The sequence below is a fragment of the Suricata suricatta genome, chromosome 15 (assembly GCF_006229205.1).
Source record: "Suricata suricatta isolate VVHF042 chromosome 15, meerkat_22Aug2017_6uvM2_HiC, whole genome shotgun sequence".
NCBI lineage: Eukaryota > Metazoa > Chordata > Mammalia > Carnivora > Herpestidae > Suricata > Suricata suricatta.
In genome coordinates this window covers 10,854,116-10,871,125 of record NC_043714.1, presented here as the reverse complement: position 1 = coordinate 10,871,125, position 17,010 = coordinate 10,854,116, and positions in this window count along the sequence as shown.

Here is a 17,010-nt window from a genome sequence, read left to right as displayed (position 1 = left end):
AGAGAAAGAGGGAGAGAGAGAATCCCAAGCAGGCTCTGTGCTGTCAGCACAGAGCCCAACTCCGGGCTCAAACCTAGAAACCATGAGATCATGACTTGAACCAAAAGTCAAGACTCAGAGGCTCAACTGACTCAGCCACCCGGGGGCCCCAAGAGGCTCCATTTGGACAAAAAACTGAAGGAGATGAGAGCAAGGCTCACAGGTATCAGGGGGAAGAATGTTCTGGGCAGAGGAAGAAAACAGAGCAAAGACATTCTGTTAGGGTGTGATCCGTGGAGCGAGGAGGCCAATGAGGCTGGCCCCAAGGGAGGTGCAGGGTCAGGAGGAAGTGAGGTCTGTGACCGGGAGTTGCAGGGGCATTCGGGGTCTTCTGGCCATTGGAGGGACTTCGGCCATGGAGTCATTGGATAGTTTTGGGCAGAAGAGTGAGGTGGTCTGATTAGGTTTTAAGAGGTTTTGGAGGTTTGGTGTTGAGAATGGTCTGGGGACAGGAGCCGTGGTGGATGGGAGAAGACCAGGTAGGAGGTGACTGTAAGAATTCAGGTGACAGACAGAGGTTGCCTGGACCTGGGTGGTGAGAAATTTAGAAATATTAAATTTGGGCTACATTTGACTCATGAATGTGGAGCCAGAAGCTGAGGTCTGGCTCTGGAGTGACAGAGACCTGAGCTCCCACTAACCTAGATGATGTCATCATTTCATGGACTTAGATATGCATAAGGACACTTTCCAAGGGTGTCTTTTAGTTTTCTGTACACCTCAGCTGCTTAGCCCCTTTTCTTTTCTTCCTGTAGTCTGAAGACATGGACATTCAATGACAGGAAATCGTGTACTGTGGACCCTCTCTTCTTAAAAAGAGAGAAGACACAGACATAATTTAGGAGGATCCAGATATTCTGTTTTTGCAAGTTTTGGGCCCGGTGCTATCCAGACTATCCAGAGCAGTGACTTCCTCCATTGAGGAGGTGGGCTTTGCCATACGTGTACCTTAGAGGCATACTCCGCTGGGTAGCAAGATAAAGACAAATCAGGCTGCTCTGGGGTCGACATAAGCTCATCCTTATCCACTTACCCAGTTTAATTGTGTGCCAAGTTCTGCCCCCTTTTTTAATCCCTTCCGTCTGTCACTGTCCTAGTTCAGGCTGAATCTCCTCTCTTTGTGCTTGTAGAAGAGCTGCCTCAGTGATCTTTCTACTTCTCATCTCTCTTTCTTTCTATTGTTTTAAATGCTTATTTTTGAGAGAGAAAGACAGAGTGTGAGCAAGGGAAGGGCAGAGAGAGAGGGAGACCCAGGATCTGAATCAGGCTCCCTGCTCTGCACTGACAGCGCAGAGCCCAATGCAGGGCTTGAACTCACAAACCGTGAGATCATGACCTGAGCTAAAGTCGGACGCTCAAGCAACTAAACCAAGCAGACGCCCTTCTCTTTATTTCTTTCTAAACTAGTCTTAAAGTCATTTCGAAAATGTTCTGCTAAAATATAAAACTAATGACAGACATCATTCCCTGCTCCTTCTTGAAATCCTTTGATGATCCATATTGATTGACATGTGGTGTCTTAGCCCACGAAGCTGCTCCCAGTCTGGCCCAGACCTGCCTTCACAGCACCCCCTCCTCTGCTCTTGACGTCAGCTTCCAGAGCTGTCCTTCCTGCATGAGTGCCTTTCTTGCCAACCTGCCCATGTCTATCTGAAGAAAAAAACTTTGATCCAGAACAACGATCATGAATTACTATCTTGCTTTTCGGGTCTACATTGCTTACGCCAGTAAAACCATCAAAAGGGCTCAGATTCCTGAGGAAGCAAGACCTGGATTAGAATCATGGCTTTGAACAGGACCAACTGTGTGACTCTGATCAGTTACATGGCTTCCCTGAGACTCAATTTCCTCATCAAGACTAGAGCTAACAAGCCTACCCTACAGAGGTACTGTCAAAATCGAAACCATGTTGTTAAAATGACAGCTCAGCACTAGGCTTGTAGGAGGCATTCAGTGAGTGGTGGATATTATTCTTGAACATCAGTTTGGAGCTCAGGAGAGAAACTGTCTGGAGTCAGACTTCCAGGAGACGGGCATGTCTGTGGAAGTGGTGGGCAATTTACAATTTCGTGGGCCGCAGGTGCAGAGAAAGAGGCAACGACCCAGGAAAGAACATGCAGAATGACTGGATACTGGGTTTTAACCTAACACATACGCACACTTCACCCACTGAAATTCAAGTAATTTAGATTTTATGGCATTGTGGGCAAAACTGGGTTGCAACTTACTTCTGTGCTATTTATGAGAAGATTAATAGGGAGAACATGATTCAGAGCTCCTAATGTGGGGATGTTTGACCTATTTAAATAAGTCAACTAAAGCGAGGTTAGAATCAGTTTAGCAAGATCAGTGTATGTAGAGACCATGTGCTTTCAATGATTTAAAGATGTAAATTAGAATTTAGGAGCCAGAGAGGAGATAGAGATTATGAGCATATGGCCCTCATTTCAGAAAGGAGAAAAGAGAGGAATAAAAAGCTCAATCGACTCGTACAAGGGCACACAGAGTAAACGGGGATGAGGACCCGGCCACCTCCCTCCCGAACAGTGATCCTTGGAATACATGCCGGTGTCACCTTTTGTCAAGTGATCGATGTTTTTCTGGGCCATCCCTGCTTACCCATTAGTGCTTTGTTTTGCTCCCAAATTCTGATGGTAATTAAGGAAGTGTATTGATCAATTACTGTGTAATTCAGCCGTTCAGGATTAATTCATGCTGCTGTTCCCGGTGAGGTTCTGGAAGGGGCTGCAGAGATTTGGCCGGTGTCCTTGGGCAGAGCTGTGAAAGGGAGACCTGTACACACAGTAAAATCCTGTTGGAGGCATCACTCTGAACAAATGTTCTTTACTTTAAAAAAATTGGCCTCTGCCTACCCAGTTTAACTCACAGGTCCTTAATTAGGACTGTTGTGAGTTTAAGATTGGCTTCACAGAGTAGATCTTCTGAATCCCGAAGTCTGGCTGGCTTAGCAACGTAGTCTCAGCAAAGATCAAAAGCATTTCATGAACAACCCAACACCCTCCGCTTGTAATCCGATAGCAGAGAACCCTGATCAACACATTTTTTCAGGGTCACACCTTGTTAGTCTTTATTACTGGCCAACATACGAGCATACAGACATTCATCTCAGAGACTTTCTGAGAAAAATCAGCTGACCGCAAGGCAAATGATCTTAAAGGGCATTAATGTTTACGTAGATCATCATTGGCTATAAAACTTTTTTTTTTTTGTCTAGAGTGAATGGTCCCTAGAATTTCTATTATCTGACTTCAAGAGAATCTGAAAAGAAAGGAATCCCGTGTGATTCATTTTCAACAGTATTTGTTTGACTTAAAAATGTGTACCCCCTTGTACAGTCGTTGCCCTCGGCTGTCAAGACAAAATAAATCAGTGTGTTAATTAGACAAATAAACTTGCAGTAGAAAAACAGCTGCGACTAGTGGGGAGGATGTAGACGGAAGGCCTAAGAATCATTCCACCGTGGACGAGTGCAAACCAGGCTGGACTGCCATACATTAAGAAATGGGTAAAACTGGAAACTTCCTAGGTCCACAAATGACCCAACCACAGTTAAACACTACAGACCTCTTTCTACCTGGGAGGAAGTGACCTGGGACTCACCCTTGAACATCTGAGATATCCATGGTTTTGCCTCTTCTTCTCCTTCTCTGCCTTCTCGGATTTAATAACTATGCTGAGAATAAGAACATAGATCAGGCTTAACAATTAAGTTAAATGAAGTAGTATATATTCTTTACCTCGTCATATATTTTATACATACTAAATATGCATATATATTTAGTTTAGATTAAATATTAAATTAAATGTTATATACTCTTTATCTCTTTTTAGAAAGATAAAAAATATATAAAGGACAGTGGCATGAACCCTACTGAGCTAACCATCTTTACAAACTGACCCAACATTCAGTATGTGGCTGGGTGATGACGGGCTCCAGGGACATTTCCAGGGACATTTCCAGATGCTCTGTGCTCAGGTCTAAAGCTTATACAACAAAGCAAGTACATGTTAATAAATGCCAATTAATAAAGGGAATCCAAGAGCCTTCTATCGGAAGCTCTGGCCCTTTGTAGCAACGGAGACATTGTCATCTTAGGATATCAAGTTCTGTTTGGGCCCCATGGCTTCCACCAGACTTTGTCTCAAGTACCAGATCTTTCCTTTCACTCCTTTTATTTAGAGAACCAGGCAACAACTAGAAAAAGTAAACACAGAAAAGTTGACAGAGTTATTAATATAGCACACTGATAAACAGAACTGAGACTGTAAAGACTTAGGAAAGAGATTGGTGCTTTTCGTTATAAATGTTTCTATCTTATTTAATTTAAGAATTTGTTACCTTAATAAGAATAAAAAATATATTTCTGTTTAAAAAATAATTCTATAGACAAATCACATTAAACATAGCCTGATGGAATGAAAGCTTGCTAAGTCTTTCATTTTTTTCAGGCAAAAATGTCAGTATCTAAATTATAAAAATAGTTTGGGGCGCCTGGGTGGCTCAGTCGGTTAAGCGTCCGGCTTCAGCTCAGGTCATGATCTCATGGTTTGCAGGTTCACGCCCCGCGTCGGGCTCTGTGCTGACAGCTAGCTCAGAGCCTGGAGCCTGCTTTGGATTCTGTGTCTCCGTCTCTCTCTGACCCTCCCTTGTTCGCACTCTGTCTCTGTCTGTCTCAAAAATAAATAAACATTAAAAAAATTATTTATCATTTTTAACACTCAGAAAAACATGAATGTTGGCATGTGGCAGAGACAAGGGACTCCAAAGGCTCTAGTCAGTCCTCGACTTTTGAAAAGCCAGTAGAATGTTCCCATGACCAGCCACAGGGCAGTTTTTTTGATGGCAAGATGTTTTCACAGCCTTCTCTGTTATTTCTTCTAGAAGACTGTGGAGTAGGAAGGCTCTAGACAATTGCTCAGTTGCTTTCCAGGGACATTTCCAGTCAGTGTCCAAGGACGCTGCTGTGTGCATACCTTTCTGGATGAGAGTTGGGGCACAAGAACCTCTCCTTCCTTGGTATTTGTCCAGAGACTGAGTGTGTTAGGTGGGGCACCCGAAGCTTTTGCTCAAGTGTCGATACTCCAGAGGGCTGTCCTGGGCCACACTGTGTGAAACAGCGTTCCCTGATTCTGTCTTTTCCTATTCCCTTCCTGACTGTATGTTTCCCTAGCCTTCTCTTTAGCTGCCATCATGCTCTGTATGTTTTTGTTTATTGTCTATCTTTTTCATAAGAAGATAGACACCATTGTGGCGGAAACATTACTTCACTCACTTTTCTAAATGCTGACCCCAAAGCAGGGCTGGCACATAGTAGGTGCTCAATAAAAACTTGTTAAATAAATGACAAATTTGAGAATAATTACTTGGACAGGAAAGTCCGGGAAGTTTTTACAGGAGAAGTATCCGAGCTAGGTCTTGAAGGCTGAGTAGAAGTTTATTGAATAGTGAAGCCTGGAAACAATGATTCAGATGGGAGTGGAAAATGCCATGTCCTTCTGTCAAGATCCTGGATCAATTTAGACCATGGGATTTTTTTTAAAGTTAATTTATCTTGAGAGACACAGAGAGAGCATGAATGGAGGAGGGGCAGAGAGAGGGGGAGAGAGAATCCCAAGCAGGCTCCACGCTGTTAGCACAGAGCCTGGCACAAGGCTCAAACTGATGAACAGTGAGATCATGACCAGAGACAAAACCAAGAGCTGGATGCTTAAGTGACTGAGCCACCCAGGTGTCACTAGACAGTAAAGTGGAGAAAATGGTTACTGCAAAGTTGAAATATTTTGAAAATATTTGCTAAAAGTAATCACAGACTTATGTTGAACAAGTCACTTGGTAAGCTTCATCCTAAAACTCTTTCAGGTCTCCCTACTATTCAAACAGAACCTACTACATGACAAGCGGTCAGAAGGTAAGTAACTTGCTTAAGGCCACATAGCTAATATGTGGATTTGAACTCAGTTTTCTCTGGTTCAAGGGGCTAAGCCAGTGTTGTTCAGTAAAAACATAACATGAACCACATATAAAATTAAGAGGTTTTTAGTGGCCATATTAAAAACCAAAAAGAAATAAGTGGAATTAATTTGAATGATACATTAAATTTTTTTAAAATATAATGTTTATTTATTTTTGAGAGAGAGACAGAGCACGGGGAGGGGCAGGGGGAGAGGGAGACACAGAATCTGAAGCAGGCTCCAGGCTCAGGCTGTCAGCACAGAGCCCGACGCAGGGCTTGAACCCACAAATTTCAAGATCATGACCTGAGCTGAAGTCGGACCCTTAACGAACTGAGCCACGTAGGCATCTTGAATGATATATCTTATTTAACCAATATATTCCAAACAGTATCATTTCAAAATGTCATCCACACAGTGCAGCTGCTGGTGAGGTGATTTACATTCTTGCTCTCATATTGCTTTCGAAAGCTGGTATATGTTTTACATTAAAATTCCATCTTAACTTCCTCAGTAGCCACATTTCAAGTGTACACTGCATACAACCTGCACTGGAAAGTGTAGGTCTAAGCCCTTAACATAATCTCTGGGTCTGGTGTGGTCCTGGTTGGTAACCGGGTTGTACAAAATGACTTTTGTGCAAAAGGCAAATTGTCACCCTTTTTCTAGGAAACTCCAGATTCAGCATCTTGCTCTCAATGTCCTCAGTTTTATTTACGGAAACCATGTTAAGTCTATTTCTGTACAGCATTTCTAGGACATCCCTATTTAACTTCGTTTGTTCTCCAGCCCTTGTTCACAAGAGACGGGATTGGTTTGATTACAAGAAGCATGCAACACTGTCTTATAATTGCCATGAAATACGTTTAGAGTCTGTCTCCAAACTAGCTTTTAAGGCATCTAAGGGCAGGGACTTATTGTTGGATCTCCAGGGCCTAACCCATCGTAGTTATGCAGTTGTGTAGTCAGATTTGCTAGGTGTTGTTACATGCATATATCCCAGAACACACCTTGGCAACTATTTATTTCTTTTGACTAATGACTTAGGAATCAGGCTAAGTACAAGAGATCTCCAAAGATTTCACCTGTAAACTTATTTATTCAACTCTAACATGGATTTCAGGACTCGATGGGACCACAAGAGCAATCTGTATGAAAGTGAACTTGCTATTCCTGTTGAGTTACCAGTATTGCAAAATGGAAAGTTTTTAGAACATTCTTGAAACGTTTTGAAAGCAAGGCCCAAGAGCCCATCAACAGGACTATAATTTAGTTTACAGAATGATTCACAAAGTTCATGATCCCTTCTTACTTCCTGTTACCTCCTTTTGAAGACTGTCTTTTGCATAATGACCAAGAGGAAAGTCTTCATGGAAACAGTGGAACTTGACTCTCAGGATCTTGCTTGCTATATAGATATTTTTTGTTGTGGATTCCCACCAACATACCACAGCTCAGGTTGAGATATGTTGCTGATAGGAGCAAAAGACTTCCTAATAGTGAGCTCTTACTGTCTTTCCCCCCTTTATTGTTGCTTAAATACCTGCTGGAAGTAATACATTTCATCTTGCCGACTTCTATTTGGTATTTTAACCATGTTCCCTGCGCATTCCCACAGGTCAGTCATTCTCTCTGTAAAACTTGGAGTGGAATTTTTACTGGCGCACAAGTGTAGATTCGACCTTTTTGTTTTTTCTTCTGATCTCTATCAGCAAAATGAGGTTTGGGGTTTGATGGGGTCATGTCAGAATCAAATTCCCTTAATTCTCATTCTAGCACAGTGTTCGATCTGGTTGAAAGGCCTTCTGCTCTCTCCACATTTATTTCTTCAACTTGGGATGTATCAGAGAAGGATGGATGAGTCTTGGGTTTTAAACATCAATCTGAACTCTGGCAATGGTAGCTGATGCTGGTTTCTCTCTCACTGTCGTGAACTCTTAACTACAGTATATGAATGGAAGTTATAATTCTTGTAGGTCTTGATCTAAAACGACTGCAGAATCTCAGGTGTTGATTACATGTCCAGATTATTGTTTCATCTTATAAGACACACATTTTTAGCAACATTAAACTATTGGTTTGATGTCTACAGTTGTATGACTCACGTCTTCTGAGGAGCAATACTACTTTCTATTTTGTCACTGTGTTTCCAGTATTTTCTGGATTCTTTTGGTGGCTTTGCTCTTGAGGTTTTGGGAAATATTTTCCCTCTCTCGGGGTCTGTAAAAGGGCCTGAATTTCTTTCTTTAATGCCATTCCTGGCAAAAGGAGGGTGATATCTACAATGCTTAAACCTTCAAGGGTGGAACTAAACTATGTGATGTTTCTTCTTCTAAGCCATAAGCCATAAACGATATTGAAATCACTTATTATGGAAATGAAGATTCATGATTTGAAATAATTGGCTCTCATAGTCCTACAGTAAATATTAATGAGGCAATGGTAGGGCTGTGTAGGATGAATAGAAATCTAGCTCCAGAATTGATATCAGAATGAAAGAGTTCCAATATGAAACAGTTAAGTGGTAATTCCTGTCTTTTCCATATTACATCTTCCCAGGGCATTGTACTTAAGACTCTTAAAATAAATAGGCATTTCTCTCGTTCTGTATTGGTAAACATGGACAGATGGTGAAATGGGCCAAATAATGAAAAGCTGGTTTAATTTGTTCCCAGTCAGTTTAGCAAGTTCATAGATTAAAGGTTAAACCCTTCCCCGCCATAGGCCCTCATCCCATCTCTGAATTTGGACCACTGATTAGATGAAATTGAGGAGAGAGAGAGGGTGCTTAATTGTAGACTGTCATGGCCCTGAGCTCTTCACTGAAGAAGGAACATTCCTGTCTGCTGAAGCTGTTGTAAATACATAAACAGCCCCTTGCACCCATGGGACCAGGCTGTTCTCTTGTTTTCTTAAGCTCAGAGTCAAACCACAAGATCTGACTAGCACCTTCTAGTGAGATTTATTATTATTATTATTATTATTATTTTTGAATGTGAAAATTTTACCCTTGAACTATTAATGTGTTCCTTTAAGAAGAATACAGACTTTTTAAAAAATTGGGTTTGGAAGGGGCCCACATGTTTTTCAAAGTTTGGATGGAAGGAAATGTTTGCTTTTCAGTTGAACGTGCCTAAATTGAAAAGGACTCAATAAAATTCCCATCCCAAGGCTATGAAAATAAATATTAGCATTTTATTATAAGCAGATCACAAGTTTTAGTTCAATGAACAAAGAGTGACCTTATGTGGCAACTGGCTGTCCTTTGCAAATATCTCCAGAAAGAAGGACTTCAGAAACAAACCCCTCTTCGTTTTTACTAGATTCTCTCAACCTACAACTGGCTGATAGTTAGTGGCCCTATAAAACCAGTAAAACCCATCAATTATGTTAGGGTCAAGTCGGTCACTTATCTTTGGGGGGGTGGTCACTGGGTAGTTACCCTGCTTGAAGTTGGGCACTCAATGGATACTTCAATGCAGGTTATGTTTGCTTGTTTGTTTTTGCTGAGATTTTCTTAAACGGTTTTCCATGCAGAAGTGATTGTTTTCACATTCTAGATCACAGAGCTTTGAGACTCGACTACTCATTTTCTGCCGATTGGAGAACATCTTGCTTGTGTTGTCCTGTACTCTCTGCTTGCCTCATGCACTAGCGGTGGCCTTCGGTGCCACACACAACCTTCTTTGGGGGTCTCAGCTTTGATAAAAACCTATCAACCTTCCCCTCCCGTTGGCTGAACGTAAAAGTCAAGGTGTTGGCTTTAATGGGCCTGGTTTCCAGACACTCTTTCTTTCCTGCACCAAGCCTAAACCACATTGTCTTTGTTTTTGTTTTCCTACATTGAAATTGCTTTTCCGAACTCAGTTTGTAGAACATGCCATAGATACATCTTGAAGAAATACTATAAATGAACCCATGCCTATTATTGTGTTTACTATTAGAATATTGATGAAGGTAACAGGGTAAAAACGAAAGAGAAATTTCTTTATAAAGATCCATCCATAGGAGACATTGTCTTGGATTTCGGATACTGAGAATTAGAAAGATTTTGCTTATGATTCCCTTTTGGTAGTGGCTGCTAAGAAGCTCAGAGTCAAATATTCAGGCCACCTCAAGCAAGTGCGCATGAGTTTTGGCATGTGTTTTATGCATTAATTTCACCGATAGCTTTATTTTGATCTTTCTACTGTTATTTTTCTACAAACTCAGTTTCCACTCATTATCTTATTTCATTGTACATAATTTTGGGCTTTAAATCCTTTAGAACTAGATTTGTTAAAGAGATAGCACAGAACTAATTACATGTTTCTTTTTTGGGGGTTAGAATTTTTTTAATGTTTATTCTTTTGAGAGAGAGAGGGAGAGAGACAGGGCATGCATGGGGGAGGGACACAGGGAGAGGAAGACACAGAATCTGAAGCAGCTCCAGGCTCTGAGCTGTCAGCACAGAACCCCATGTGGGGCTCGTATCCACGAACCTGGAGGTCATGACCTGAGTTGAAGTCGGATGCTTAAGCAACAAAGTCACCAGGTGCCCCTTTTGGGGGACTTAGAACCAATGAAAATGTGCACAGTGTGTGGTCTCAGTGGCAGGAGGTGATTCTACCATTCATGTCAGTGGTTGGGCCTTAACCAGCTTGACAGAGAACAGACTGTGGCCCTCACAAAAGGGGACGAGAGTACAACGACAATAAAATCACAGGTGCTGGGTGATAGCAGATAACGTAAGAACCATCCTCTCTCCTCAATAAAAAACTTTCTAGAAATAGCTGGAGGTGGAGCTTCCGGTGGGAGGTGCTGAAATTGTAGGTGGGAAGAGGAGTCAGGGGTATACACATCATGGTTGTTAGCACAGATTTAACTTAAACCCCACATTGGGGTGGCCCAAGGAGACAAAAGTTAGGTTGCAAACGAAGTAATTCTTGATGAATTTTGAGGGAAGCCCTGTCTTCACCAATCTGCTATGATTGATGACTGAAACGCCATGCTTTAAACTTATTCCTGAGAATGAACGTTGCGGATTTTCAGGAGTCCTTTGTTAAGATCAGGTGGGTCTGAGGTAACACAGATTTGCTGTGGGAATCAGTACGCGGGAGCCAGCCCATCACATTGTATCACGTCTGACAGGAGCTGTGAAAGAAAATGTTGTAGAGGACGGTGTGGATCCTCCCCCATGTCGGACATGGGCCGAGACAGGGGAGATGGGAGGCGGCTGGCAACGGAGGAGAGAAGAAACGCCGTGAGAACAGAACACCGAATTTTTAGTATCTGGCTTCAAATCCATTCTAGGACGGAGGAGGCTGCAAGTTGTACGCCAGGGAAGGTAGTCCTCAATTTTGACTTATTTCTGCTAACGATGCTCAACCTCGCTTTCACTGGTGGTAATACTCACTTCGCTCAACCCCCTCTCATCTTCCCCTGCTCCTTTATTTCCCGGGCTTCTTCTTTAGAGGAGGTTCTGGGGCTATTTTTGCCCCTACTGACAACACTCGGGATCCCACACAGACACTAACAGTAGCTGAAGCATAAAGATGTCTTTCCTGCCTCTGTACCAAGTACCACCTCTCCTTCCCAGTTGTAGGTCTTCTCAAGAGGAGTTGGGCTCGCATGCCTGAGAGTTTCCTTTACCTGCCCTGGTGGCGGGAACAGTATTGCCTAGGTTTGTGCCTATAACCGGCCACCTCTATGGAAATCCAAGACCCAGACCTCCCCGCCCGAGAAGCTATGGACTTGGTTCTCTGGGTTCTTCCTTGGAGTCACCCTGTGCCCCTGCCTGGATGCCGTGAGTCCCACCCTTGCTCTCCACTTGTCGGGATGGGCCCACAAGAACGCTCCCAAGGCCCCATGGAGACGTGGGGGTCACACTACTCTGTCTTTTCTGCTTAAGCCTCTGTCCCTGGGACTCAGATTCTATTCCATGAAGTCTGATAGACTACCCGTATCAGAACAGACACAGACCTTTCTCCAAATAAGAGCTGGAGCTCCACAATCAATTGTCCTTGATAGAAGACTTGCATTTTCCTTTGAAGCTTTAACTACAGGATATAGGTCCATCTCTGGGGATGTATCAGAACCATGAATCAAAGCCACATGCAGCTCCATCTTCCCAAAGGCTAAGAGGGGTGTATTTTTGGCCCTGTATTGGAGGACTGATGTTGGCCAAATACACTGACCACAGCATTCCTCAATATGTGGCCAGTCCTACCTTGAGCTTTAATTTTTTTTGCAAATCAGTTTGCCATCTTCTTATCTAGTATGTTACTTAAGTGGTCAAGAGTCCTTAAAATCCTAGCAAATCTGATGTGTAGGTCATACAGATGTTCTATAAGTAGTGCCAGAAGTTCAGCTGTTTCCAAAGGAATCTCTTTATTTGTCATCATTTGTAAACGAGATACAGAGGTCCTGGAAAGGCGTATATTAACTACAGAGGGCAGTGGGCAGAGGTTGGGTACATCTGCCAGATACTGTTAGCATCTAACAGAATGAAAGTTCTTGCTAAATTATCATCTCACTTTCTGCTTTCTGTTTTTTTAATTTTTTTTTTTTTTACATTTTATTTTTGAGAGACAGAGAGAGACAGAGCATGAACAGGGGAGGGGCAGAGAGAGAAAGAGACACAGAATCTGAAGCAAGCTGCAGGCTCTGAGCTAGAAGTCAGCACAGAGCCCGACGCGGCGTTCGAACCCATGAACCATGAGACCATTACCTGAGCTGAAGTTGGATGCTCAATCGACTGAGCCACCGAGGCGCCCCTTCCTTTCTGCTCTCTGATGGTCTCAAATGATTCTGTTTCTCCGAGAAAGTAATTAAGTTGTCATTAGAATTTAATGATGATGGTTTCATTTTTACTCCTTTGACCCCCTACACCTCTGGTGATGTGATCTTGTCCAGTTACTCATCCTCCTGACACAGCATCGAGAGTGTTCAAAGTCTGAGGAGTTTCTCTTATGAGTTTGAACGTGAGTTGTCGACATTGCTGGGAGCTAGGGAAGCCAGGCGTCCTCTATGAAAGGGCACCAGACGATTCGCTCGAATGACAACAGAGCTAAAGCAATGACTCTATGGGACCCTCACCTGTGGGATATTCTGGAAAGCAACTGATACCAGTTTGTCAAGTGCCAAGCTATGTGAAAGTAAAGGAGCGTGGTCATTCAGTATCCCTTTGGGCTTCCTTCAGTCTGCTGACTGTAACGGTGGAAGAATTCTCATGTGTCATTATAATTTAAATGATGGAAACTGTTGTGTGTTCTTTGAAGAAATAAAACATACCAGTGGGATATTAGTCAGTAATATATTGCCTCTAAAATTCCATCTGTTAGCATTTCTTTTATAGTTGGCATTTGTCAGGAATTCTCCGAGGGTACCTGTAAGTATGCGTTTGATGTAGAACAAACCTATGAATTGTAACTTACTGTTACATGGGATTTAGATGCATCAGTATTCACACGATGTCCCTTAAATATAATAGTAAGGTTCAATTCCAAATCCTATCCCAGGGCCTCACTTAAAAAATAATTTATAGGGGCACCTGGGTGGCTCAGTCGGTTGAGCTTCCGACTTTGGCTCAGGTCATGATCTTGTGGTTTGTGGGTTTGAGCTCTGAGTCGGGCTCTGTGCTGACAGCTCAGAGCCTGGAGCCTGCTTCCAATTCTGTGTTTCCCTCTCTCTCTGCTCCTCCCCTGTTCACACTCTGTCTCTCTGTCTCTCTCTCAAAAATAAACATTTAAGAAAATAATTTATAATCTCACAGTTTATGGGGAACAGGTCCTGAATTCCAGAAAGCCCTTTGTTTGCTAAACACTGTGAAGATTATGTTTGATGGTAGAGGATGGAAATGGGGCAAGAATGATTTTCTCCAGGTAACGGGGTGGGGAGGCAGCTGAGGTTGAGGAAGGAAGTGGCCTGGCAGCAAGGACTGAACCTTAGAGACTGATCTGTTCAGTGAAGAGTTTTAAAGTAGTTTATCACATTTGCAGTGTGGGATTGAGCATTCTTTTCCATATCTCCTGTGAGATCTTCAGAAAAGTCTCCATTGCTAAAAACTAACGTTTTAAGTCTGAGTACAATTTTTCTGGGACTTGTCAAGACGCGGGGTTGAGATGGGAGGCTGGCACAAAGGGAAAGGGACGACGCCGGGGTACCGCTGAGCCTTGGGCATGTCGCACCAACAGCAGACGGAACCTTGTTCTGTGACCAGTGGCTGCCGCTGCGGTCTGGCGGGGGCTCCCTGGAGGCCTGAGGCCAGACGTGCCGCCCAGGCTGTCCGCGGGTGCTCAGGGCCTGGCTCTTGGCTCCGGCCAGCCAGCCTCATACTGCTGCCCGGGCAATGTTGGCTGCCCCGCATCGCTCAGTGTGTCGGTGCATGAAGGTGCTTCTCCAACAATCTTCAGAATTGCTTTTGCATAGTGGCTACTCAGATATTCAAGTTCCACCTCTTCTTTTTTTTTTTTTTAAGTCAGTTGCTTTATTATTTAAAAAAAATTTTTTTTAATGTTTTTTATTTATTTTTGAGAGAGAGAGACGCACACACACAGAGCATGAGCTGGGGAAGGTCAGAGAGAGGGAGACACAGAATGTGAAGCAGGCTCCAGGCTCCGAGCTGTCAGCACAGAGCCGGATGCGGGGCTCAGACCCACGAACTGTGAGATCACGACCTGAGCCGAAGTCGGCCGCTTAACCGACTGAGCCACCCAGGCGCCCCTCAAGCTCTACTTCTAACCCTTGAAAAGGTCACACTGTGTATGTACAAATGAAAGTCACGATGAAGCACCTGCAGGCACAGTTTCATTACGGGCTATGATTTTGACTCTGTTTATTGTACTTAGAACAGGAAGTGATTCTGTCTCTGCCTTAACTTCCTTGGAGCGTCACTTGTGAGCCCCCCTGAACACATTGCAAAACTGCGAGTTGTTTTCTTGTCTGTTTTATCCCATCTGTACCTGTTTTCTGTATTGAAAATAGTGCCTGATTTTCTTTACTTTCTGACTGACTTGGTATTTTTGCTAAGACTGGGCTCCTGGCATACCTGTCAGTGTTGACAGCTGGGGGCCAAGATTGTCAAGTACCCAAGTGAGGTTCAAGTCTTCTTTAATTCAGGAAAATGTGCTTAAACTACAGATTTGTTTGTTCTTCTCCATTACCTCTTTCTTCGGGGACTCCTTTTTGTGTATTGGGTCTTCCTTCTGCCTTCAAATATGACATTTTTGGTTTTCAAAATATTTGTTCTCTCAACGTCACAACTTTCGTTAGGGCATTTTGTATTGTGTTTACTCAAGTTTGCATGATTTTTTCTTTACTTTGAAAAGTGTTCAAATAAATTAAAAATAAATAAACATATTTTTTGAGTTCCAACACCTTTTTCAAATTTTTCTTTTCTCTAATCACTTTATTTCCACGTTTTTTAAATTCTGATTTATGCTATTCTTTAATACTTTCTACAATGATGTTACTTTTTTTAGTTCCTGTTGAGATATTAGGTAACAGTTTTATTTGCTCCATGGACCTGCTTTCTGGTGTGCTTTCACTGATTGTCAGGATAAACTTCCTTCCCTTGCTTCTTCTCTCTCTCTCCTTTTTCTTCCTTTGTAATAATAACATTGTATAGAAGTTGACTATGATTCCTTTCTGTTGCTTTTTTTTTTTTGAGAGAGAGAGATTGTGCACAAGGTGGGGGGAGAGGAGCAGAGGGGCAGAAAGGGAGAGAGAGAGAGAGAGAGAGAGAGAGAGAAAGTCTTTAGCTGTCAGCACCGAAATCAAAAGTCGGATGTTCAACTGGCTGAGCCCCCCAGGTGCCTGTGCTGTTCATTTTTAGGTAATGTGAGTTTTTCTGTACTTTTAAGACGGCAGGGTTGGGCTAGGCTATGTTTTCAAGCTTCATGGCTCTAAAGCTCCCCAGTCTGTTCTTTTTATGAAATGCTTAACACATGGCCTATTCTCTGAGCTTTGGTTCCTCTGCTCTCTCTCCCCATGTTCATCTGGATTTCTTTCTTCTTTGCCTTGAGGTCCCACAACTTAAATTGGCATCAATTTCTCCTTAGTGAGAGGTTTGCTCTGGAGTGAGCTTAGGATCACAAGTTTTGCGAATTCCAAGCAACAAGACCATGTTAGCACCTGCTGACATTTCCACAGGCTCCCTTGCTCTCCTCTGTGAATCAAATTTGTAGACTCCCCTGACAGTCTTTTCACGCTTAGAGACTAACTGCTGGTGATTTTGGATTCCCCCTTCCTCAGGGCATTCGGATACCCCATTTCGCTCTTCCCATTTCCTCCTGCCTGTGAGTGCAGATGCCAAGTGGCTCTTATCATTGGTGGTGGCTCTTCCCAGTTCTCATATTTTTGGGGTTTCTTCTAAGCTAGTTTTATTGCAGATCCTTATATTAGTTTGATATGTTCTTATAACATATCCTCATATTCTTATTCTTTGGTCGTGTAGTTTTAGAGATCACCATGTGAATAAATATGTGGCTCCCTTGGGCTTCTTGGACCGTGCCTAGTAATCATTCTGTACTTTTAAGCCTTGATGTGAATCACAGAATGCTGTTTCTGAAGCAGGGAAAGATAACAGGCACACTATCTAGGATTTTGCTCACAGTGGGAAGGCCTCTGATATGCTTAAACCTGATGAGCTGGTTTATCTAAAGTTCATTGTATTTGAACTTTATCTCTGAGCCACTTCTAAAGAGCTTCAGAAGGGAGTTTAGGATCATTCCATCTCTGTGTTAAAAAAATATTTTCCAACCTAGAAAATTAATGCTCTTAGCCTATGAAATTCTTAGCCTTTTGAAATCTCTATGGTTTTTAAATAACCATGTCTTGATCCTCTATTAGAAGTACAATATGCAAAGTTCTTAACTGTAAAGGTATTTGATGATCTACTTACAAGATAAGTCTAAAGTTATAAGCTAATCTCATATATATGAAGAAAGAAATCACAGTTGAATCATGGTCAATGTTTCATTATCAGAGAAGAGGCTTGGAATTTACACTGAGTTCCCA